Here is a 9,469-nt window from a genome sequence, read left to right on the forward strand (position 1 = left end):
TCCTCATTCGGAAGGATTCTGTTTACCAGTTAATACATAATGTAGGTGAACATATATTGGTTTGCTCTTAGAAACGTCTGCAAAGCAGTTGTCACCGGTTGCACTGAAAGTTTAATTTTTTTATTACAGAAATAGGTAAAATAAGAAAAACCCTCCCCAACACTGGGTGAATATCGTTTGGTCGGGGCCCCCTCAGCACTACGTCTTCATAAATCTTTTCGTATTGTTTATATCTATCAATAAAATGATAACAAAAAAAAACATCAGCTTCGGAAGTATAACAAAAGACAGATAGCATTAGAAAACAAACAAATAATGACAAAAGTAGATGAGTCAAACTCACAACCTCCCGTCTTCAATCATAGCTCCCATCGAGGCATCTACAATTTCGCGGCCTAAGCGTCCTTGACCCACGAATACAGAGGAAAGACCTCCTCAGGAGATAAAAGCTGAATTTTGTCCTCTTTTCGCGCAGAGAGCTTTGATGCCACTTGTTTTAGCGCTTTTGAAGCCGATGGGCCAGCTCCACCAGTACATGCGAAGACAAGCGCACAAAATGTTGCTTTCTCAACCTGTTTTTCTTTGTTCATATTTGTTCTTTTAAATAGATTCATGGTACTTGTAGGCTTCGCTATTGCTTTCAGGGCAACTTTTTGCCAGCGTGTTGAAAATTTTCACATCAAAATAGGTTTTGTTGAACCTCGATTCCCAAAGTACGTTGGCCTTGTTATATCATCTTGCATTATCATCCGTTGTCGTTGGTTTAAGAGCGAAGGTTTCCCCTTGCAACCGCTGAAGATGAGGTTCGATCTCGACATCATGGCAGACATCACTTAACAAGTTTGCAAAGGAATCGCGCAAATCATTATGTCTCATGTGCGTGAATCTTCATTTGGGACAGTGGTGGGCATAGCGATGGCAGCTTCACTGGGTCCCAGCCATAGCGAAGGGCAATGCCATCACGAAACTCGCTTTTCGTTAGATCAAAGTGATATCGCTTCAATGGCATAGCGTTCAACCAGCATGATGCATCCTGTTTACTAGCTAAGTCAAGTGAGCGCATCTCGTTCTTATTCAATTCGCTCTGAATTCTTGTCTGCATTAATGTGATATCAAGCTCATTCTCTATTTTTATTTCATGTATGATGTATTGTTGCTTTAGTTCGGCTTCGGGGAGAGATAGGGATAAATGACTTGACAGTTGAACTGATCGTGCAAATTTCTTATGGCGGTCTTTAGGTTTAAGGATGTTCAGGCCACCCTCCTTTATCGGCAACGAAAATATATCCCTCAATTTTGGATTGTAGGCAGGATTCTTTAACAGATTGGGCAAAAGCGAATCGTTGATTGATTTCGCACATTCTTTAAAAGGTCTTCAATAATGGGTGTTGTACGTGCTAAGAAGGTCAATTTGAGCTGAACTGATGAAATGAACAATTTACAAACGTTTTGAGGTGAAACATTGGCATGAGCGACCAGCTTTTTCAACAAAAAATTTTAATGTTTTAGCGATCTTTCTATAAATTTTTTTGGCATTATCAGAACCTATCACACTACCAAGTACTCTACAACCGACAACTATTTCAACTTCGTCGTGAACAAAAATCTACTGTATTTTTTCAAAAAGAAGTTCTTTGGTAAGGATGAGGCATTTGGTTAGATGATAACCGAAAGCAGGACCATATTTTTTCAATGAGTCAAAAAAACTTTTCAAGTTACCAAGAGAGGCAACAGCGTTGCCATAGCCCTCATACCACTTTTGAACCAATGAGGAGTTGTCAAAAAGTCCAATTAAGTGGATAATGGCAATTCCATACATTGTCATCGATTGAAAGTTTAATTCAACTTATTCTGGTTCAGTTTTCTCTTATAATTAAGTGGGTCCCATTTACAAAAAATAGTATTATGATTATCTGTTGGTTTTGATACCAATGGCATTTAATTTTTCCATCATCTTCAACCTCAATGTTTAGATCTAGAAATATCAAGTTTTCGAGTTTGTTAGTTCTCTTACGTAATTTTTGTGCTGATTTATATTTCAAAACTCTCTCTATTCTTATCTTTCCCTTTTCCTGACGGAATTGGGATTGTTATATTTCAAGATATTTTATTGAAGTGAAAAAGACGGAGCAAGCAAATTTCCTTACCAGGATCTATTCTGCTTCAGAACCAAGTGTTTGTTATGCCCAGAACGTTAGGCGGCCCCAATTACAGAGCACGTGCCATTATATACTAATTCATTACGTAAAAACATGGCACGTGCTTCTGTTTATTTTTGTTTATCGTGTGGGGGCGCAAATACTATGTATATAGTAGGCTGGGGGCATCAACCAAAAATATCCCTCTTCTTATAACTTTCCTCACCTAGGCGCTAACTGAAAACGAATGAACCTGTGAGATAACTCTACTCCTGGGACAAAAAAAAATTGGAAAAAAGACTCACCAGTAAGTAGGCATGTACGTGAATGTTGCGGCGCATACCGCGCGTTTGATTGACGTATAATAAATCAGTGAAGTGTGCCATAAAAAATCATGACTCTCGAACTGTTCAATATAGCACAAAGCAATCCATTGCTGATATCGCAAAAGTTTACTGAAACGGTAGAAAGTCACTAAGAACTTCAAAAAATCTAAGCATTTTGATTATTTCTTTCGCAAAAAAAGTTTTGCTCTTCGATAGAAAGCAATTCATAGAGAATGCACCAAAAGCTTGAAAAACTGTAGCGTCGTCATTGTAAACCGTAAAGAGAAAACGACGTCGCAATCAAAACCCTGGACGGAATAGAGCTACCAGTATTCGTCAATGAACTTCTATCTTACGGACCAAAACACCCAATTAAAGACAAATTTATTGAAACTCAATTTTGGCAGATATTAACAAGTTAGTGTGTCTTATGCGAGAAACCGATGCTTGCGGTGAAAGACTTTGAGGTAGAGACAACCGCCAAATGCTATGCTAAAAGATTTAAAGAAACACCATTCAATTGAACACTTTCAAAGGTGGTAAATTATCATAAAGAGAAAGAATTTTCGCTGTACATTCCATTAAAGTAAAGGATTTTATGTCGTGAAAAAAACAACACATCAACCCAAAAGGAACAAAATAATTGACTGCCGCCAATTTTCGAGGATCGAAACAGCAAATGACAAGATAATCCCCAAATTACAAAAAGGAATTAACTGAACTTTTACCTGACTTGAAAAAATCAAGACCTCATTACGGAAAAAAAATATCAAAAGCTACGAACTACCGAACTGTTCAATATAGCACAAAGCAATCCATTGCTGATATCGCAAAAGTTTACTGAAACGGTAGAAAGTCACTAAGAACTTCAAAAAATCTAAGCATTTTGATTAAAAAATGAAAACAAACTGGAAAACAATTTCACAATTTTCTGTTTTTACCGATAAACAGTATTACGAGAACCTCTCATTTTACTGTTTTGTTTGTCGTGTGAATTTAAATCATTTTAATTTTAAATGGAAAAACTTTAAGTTGCATCTTTTCTGAAGATGCTAGATGAAGCGAAATCGTTTATATTGTAAATAGAATATTTTTACATTAAGTTTTCATCTTTGACTTGGCTTTTTAACAACTAATATTTCAATCAATAGATTAGATAGGGCCCTAGAAAGGCACAAAAAACAGTTCGTTGATAATGCAGCCTTTTTAGAACATAATAAAAATGTTGGCAGCAAGTTAACTCTTTTATGCTATTAATCATGTGACTTATGACAATGAGCGGCCTTTGCTACCCCTTATTAAAATTGTACCAGGATTAAATGTCAGCCCATACGCATGTAATCAGCCAAAAACGTCAGAAATTTGGTGGAGTCAATCAACTCACAAAAAAAAGAACAGATCTATTACTCTGCCACAATGCAATCAACAAAACCCTAACAAAACACAAATCGAACAAAAAACCATGCAGCACCAACAATCTCTGCGAGTATTTGACAGCAATTAGTGTCCGGTTTCAACCGATTGTGTACTGACAGAAGGAGAAAACATCAAATATATTCACAAGCCTCCTCAGCACTGGAATATTGGTGACAAAACACAAATTCTCCAGGAAAAGCAGAAGTCTGCGTTTAACCTCAATCAGTACCGTCAATACGCGAACAGAGAACTGCATTATTTGGAAATATTTTGGCAACACAATGACAACCTGAGGAGCCTGCTCAACAACGGAAGAGAAAAACAAAAATTAGGTAACCACCAACGTAGAGCGAGACAGAAGCGTCTTGCGAGGTAAGCAAACTTCCTACTTACGGACGTAGTTGTCCGTAGATCGAGTGAAATTCTCATTCAAGGAGCTGATGTCCAGCATAGTTTTACCCACCGTTGGCTACGTTACATTGTTGTTGAGCCGGAGTAGGAGTGAATGGAAGATCATTTTGAAACATGCCAAAAACTTAGAAAAACGTGAGAATGGCAACTCAAGAGTGCATTTCCTAAAAAAAGATGTAGATAATGACAGAGTTCCCCATTTTCTGAACTTTCATCCCGATAGCGGCGTTTTTCTGAGCAGGCAGTTAAAACCTTTCAACGTAGATTATTAAAAGACGAGCTGAGAAAAGCTAAATACAGCGTGGTTGATCTGAGTGAGACCTCTAAGACTAGTAGGCCAGAACTAAGGGGTTTCGCTAAGGAAAATCATTTAGCCTCAGTATTATTTCTTTCGCGAATAAAGATTTGCTCTTCGATAGAAAGCAATTCATAGAGAATGCACCAAAAGCTTGAAAAACTGTAGCGTCGTCATTGTAAACCGTAAAGAGAAAACGACGTCGCAGTCAAAACCCTGGACGGAATAGAGCTACCAGTATTCGTCAATGAACTTCTATCTTACGGACCAAAACACCCAATTAAAGACAAATTTATTGAAACTCAATTTTGGCAGATATTAACAAGTTAGTGTGTCTTATGCGAGAAACCGATGCTTGCGGTGAAAGACTTTGAGGTAGAGACAACCGCCAAATGCTATGCTAAAAGATTTAAAGAAACACCATTCAATTGAACACTTTCAAAGGTAGTAAATTATCATAAAGAGAAAGAATTTTCGCTGTACATTCCATTAAAGTAAAGGATTTTATGTCGTGAAAAAAACAACACATCAACCCAAAAGGAACAAAATAATTGACTGCCGCCAATTTTCGAGGATCGAAACAGCAAATGACAAGATAATCCCCAAATTACAAAAAGGAATTAACTGAACTTTTACCTGACTTGAAAAAATCAAGACCTCATTACGGAAAAAAAATATCAAAAGCTACAAACTACCGGCGCATAACAGCGAGTGTATGGGTTGGCAAAACTTCACAAAGAAAACGCTCCAACGTACCTCGTTTTTATCTATTCCTGAGAACTCTTACCACCTTTTAAACACTTTTCTGACTCCATTTTTTGAAAAAGTGCCGGGAACCAACATCGAAATTTCGAGCCTCATAGCTAGACAAAAAAACTTGAAACTCTGGAGCTTGAAACAAATGATCAAATTGTATCACTAGATGTCACAAATTTATACACCAATGTCCCCGTCTCAAAAGACATCGAATTTTTTCAACTATTTGTTTACTCCAATGACACCCCTTTCGATATTGAAAGATCGACACTTAAGCTCCTATTCAAGCTACCTTTCAGAAATGTTTATTTTAAAAGTAATGGTAACTGGTACTGTGAAAAAAGACGACTTGAGGGCTTCCCTTGTAGTTACCTTGGCCTATATTTCCATGAAAAATTTTGAAGAGCAACTTATTACTGAGGATAAAATGAGCTTAGGAGAATCAAAAATCTCCAAACAAAGTTGACCCATCTGTCATAAAAAGGGGTTTGGAATAGCAAGGCCGTCGATTGCCAAAAATTTGAGAATTGGTATCACATAAATTGTCAAAATATAATTGGATAGTAAGATGAAAAAACTGTGGGATGTTGTTTGGAAAGGCTTTGAATGTGAAAACTCACCCACTGACAGCCAAACTAGAAAACAAAAACTATTTGAAAGATATGTAGATGACATAATTTGTCTTCTAATTTGTCTTCTTTGAGTTCTAAATTTGGAAAAAATGGATGAAAAACATGAACTGTTTTTCCTGGATATGGAAGTCTTCGTTGATGAACAAAGAGAAGACTCTTTTAAGTGGTACCAGAAGCCAGAGGACGCTGGAAAAATTCTATTTTTCCGTAGCTGCTTTCCCCTCCAGTATAAACGAAATATTGTAGAGGGTACTATCCATAAGCTTTATTGATCTACAAGCAACTGGCATTACTTTGACGAAGCCCTGAAAGTTATTGAAAATAAATGGCCAAAACAACAATATCCGGAACATTGGTCGCCAGGCATTGCTAATCAGACAATTGGAAAAATTTTAACTGATCGGAATAAAAAGATCGGAAAAACAGCGACGGAAAGCAAATCAAACAATAAACTTATGCAGAAATACATACCCTCACTTTTCTTACAGTACAGGGGCCAATTAAGCATTAGACTCAAGGGAAAGCTGCAAAAGATGACGCAACAGTCAAAGGATGACAGAGCATCAAAAAAGACTCACCAGTAGGTCAGCATGCAAGCAAAATTTTGGCACATTGCGTGCAATTGATATATGTATAATGAATTAGTGCAATGTGCCACAAAAACTCCTAACTCTCAAAGCGTTACATATAGCACAAAAAAGTCATTGCTTAACGCGCTTAGCCTTGAGTACCCTAGCTAGGAGTTGACATTGAAATATTTGTCAACAGTTGTTGTGTTGTCGCTATATTCGAAGATTACGTTTGAGCGAATCAAAACATTGAAAAATTCCAAAAAATCACTGACACGATAGAAAGTCGCTAAAAACTTCCATTTTACTCTTTTGTTTTTTATTTGAAATTGAAACTTTTTATTTGTGATTAGAAATACTTTAAGAAGCATTTTATGATAGTCCCTTGAATCATATTTTTTTGTGTTGTAACGGTGCAGAGTTACCGAATATTAAGATTACGCCAGTATCATTAGTTCATTGATACCAGTGACAGCTATTTTTTCATTATTCAATTACGTTTATGATCAGATCTACGATCTCCAGTTTTAAATTGGAGTTTTTTACCTCTTGAATAATTATTGTACCTTTTTCCTGCGCAATCGAAACAGATCTGTACGTTTTCCTTCTTGTTTTTATACACTGTGAAAGCAATATATTGGCATTTTGGAAGAAACCAGTTTTTATATGTTTAGCACTCGACTCCTTTCCCTCGGAAAGTAACGCGTCGTTTACAATCAGTACACATTAATTTTTTGTCAGGAGTTTTTTTCTCCCTTCCCTCATTTGGTCTCTTCAAGTTATTTTGCAAAAGATTTTAGCCACAAGTTTGTCAAAATTACGACCGGCGAAGAACCCATTGCTAAACAGTCCGATTGTGTGAACAACATCTTATCACACTTAAAGTGAACCTTCGGAAAATTAGTTTAGGATAGTATCAATCAAAAGGCTCTCCATAGCTGACCTCGGAATCTGGTAACCTCGTCACTGGAGTACAGTTCTTTAGATGCACTTTCAGTTGCCTCCTCAAGTCAACAACAATATTTCAGTTTAGTTGATATTGCTCGAGGCCCGGGCTTCGACTAATCAAATGTATATATAGTTTTCCTGGCAGCTATTGAGAAAAAATCTTCCAGACGCTTGAGGAAGTCTTCAACTCTACCAGCGTCAGCTTGCTTCAAGTTCAATTTGTGGTAATGTTTCTTGATTTGTTCTTTAGAAGCAAAAAAGTTCACCACCAAGATCTCAAAAAACTTAGCAAGGCAATTCACCATATTTTTTTTTGTTTTGAATCTCAAAATGACATTTCTCAATGTCCTTTGTTTTTGCTTTCTCGTTTTTCAATGAATTATTTTGTCTATCAATATCGGCGTCCTTTATTCGAAATTTGAAGGCCAAAAACGGGTTGCAAAGTTGTAGCTCTGACAGCAATTGTTCATTCTTTGTCTCCACTGTCCACGGTGGCTTCGCTCACTTTAGCAGAATTGAGTTTAAAAGCGGCCAAATTTTGTTTCAACGAAGCAATTGATATTTCCTGTTCGGTATTTCTGGCTGCCGCTGCCCACAGTAGGCGCTCGTTTTTTCCATTGCTTTTTTGTTGACCCTTTCGCCCTACCACAATGCTAATTACAATGCTATTGCATTGCTAATCACTGTCTATTTTTTTGCAGGTCGACAATGTCTTTTTGCAGTAGAGAATTGATACTCTTAAAATTCTCTTCTTGATGGCCCTGGCTTTTCAATTCACTGCAGTCTGTAAAGCTTGGGACTGTATAATGTAGGGCGCCAGAACTTCTTTAGTATATACCTTCCGGGACCGGGACAGACCGGAATCCTCCTGGGGAAATCTTGGTTGTAACTTTCCACAACTCGTACATATTTCCACTAATTTATAGGATCTGGCTGCCTGCTGTATTGAAAACAAAGAAGCAATTTTTGCTTTTTACTGAATATTCTCAATTTCTCTAACCTTGATCCCAAGACATTTCTATTTTTTGGTTTTAAACTCAGACTCCAGATTTTTTCATCACCTTGTAATGGCTCTTAGACTCAAATATTCATTTTTTGGACTTGAACTAAAAACAATTTTTTCTTTCTCTCAATAATGAATTGAAAATTTTTGTGATGGTATTTTGCATACCCAAGTTACTCTAGAAGATTCTTCTTAAAAGTGCACACAATGTCAATCAGTTACCTTTGAACGATGTTAATTGCAGTGTGTCCTCTGTTTTACTTTTTTCCTGCGCACTAGAAAAAGATCTGTACATTTTCATGCTTGTTTTTTTACACTGTGGAAGCAATATTTTGGCACTTTGCAAGAAACCAGTTTTGACATCCTTTGGAAAGTAACGCGTCGGTTACAATCAGTACGGATTCCTTTCATGTCAGGAGTTTTTTCCTCCCATCCCTCATTTGGTTTCGTACAATATAGGGGCCAATTAAACATTAGACTCAAGGGAAAGCTGCAAAAGAAGACGCAACAGTAATCTACACAATACGGAAACTAGAAACCTGTTTGCCATAATAAAAGTTTAGATTCTACCATCATCTAAAATTGCACATGGTATACGAAATAACATCTAAAGGATGCAATCCCACTTATGTCGGGCTAACTTGCAAACTTATAACCATGCGGATGACAGAGCATCAAAAAAGACTCATCAGTAGGTCAGCATGCAAGCAAAAGTTTTGGCACATTGCGTGCAATTGATATATGTATAATGAACTAGTGCAATGTGCCACAAAAACTCCTAACTCTCAAAGCGTTACATATAGCACAAAAAAGTCATTGCTTAACGCGCTTAGCCTTGAGTACCCTAGCTAGGAGTTGACATTAAAATATTTGTCAACAGTTGTTGTGTTGTCGCTATATTCGAAGATTACATTTTAGCGAATCAAAACATTGAAAAATTCCAAAAAATCACTGAAACGGTAGAAAGTCACTAAA

This window comes from Convolutriloba macropyga, chromosome 3, assembly GCF_964194025.1.
Source record: "Convolutriloba macropyga chromosome 3, txConMacr16.3, whole genome shotgun sequence".
NCBI classification, from domain to species: Eukaryota; Metazoa; Xenacoelomorpha; order Acoela; family Convolutidae; genus Convolutriloba; species Convolutriloba macropyga.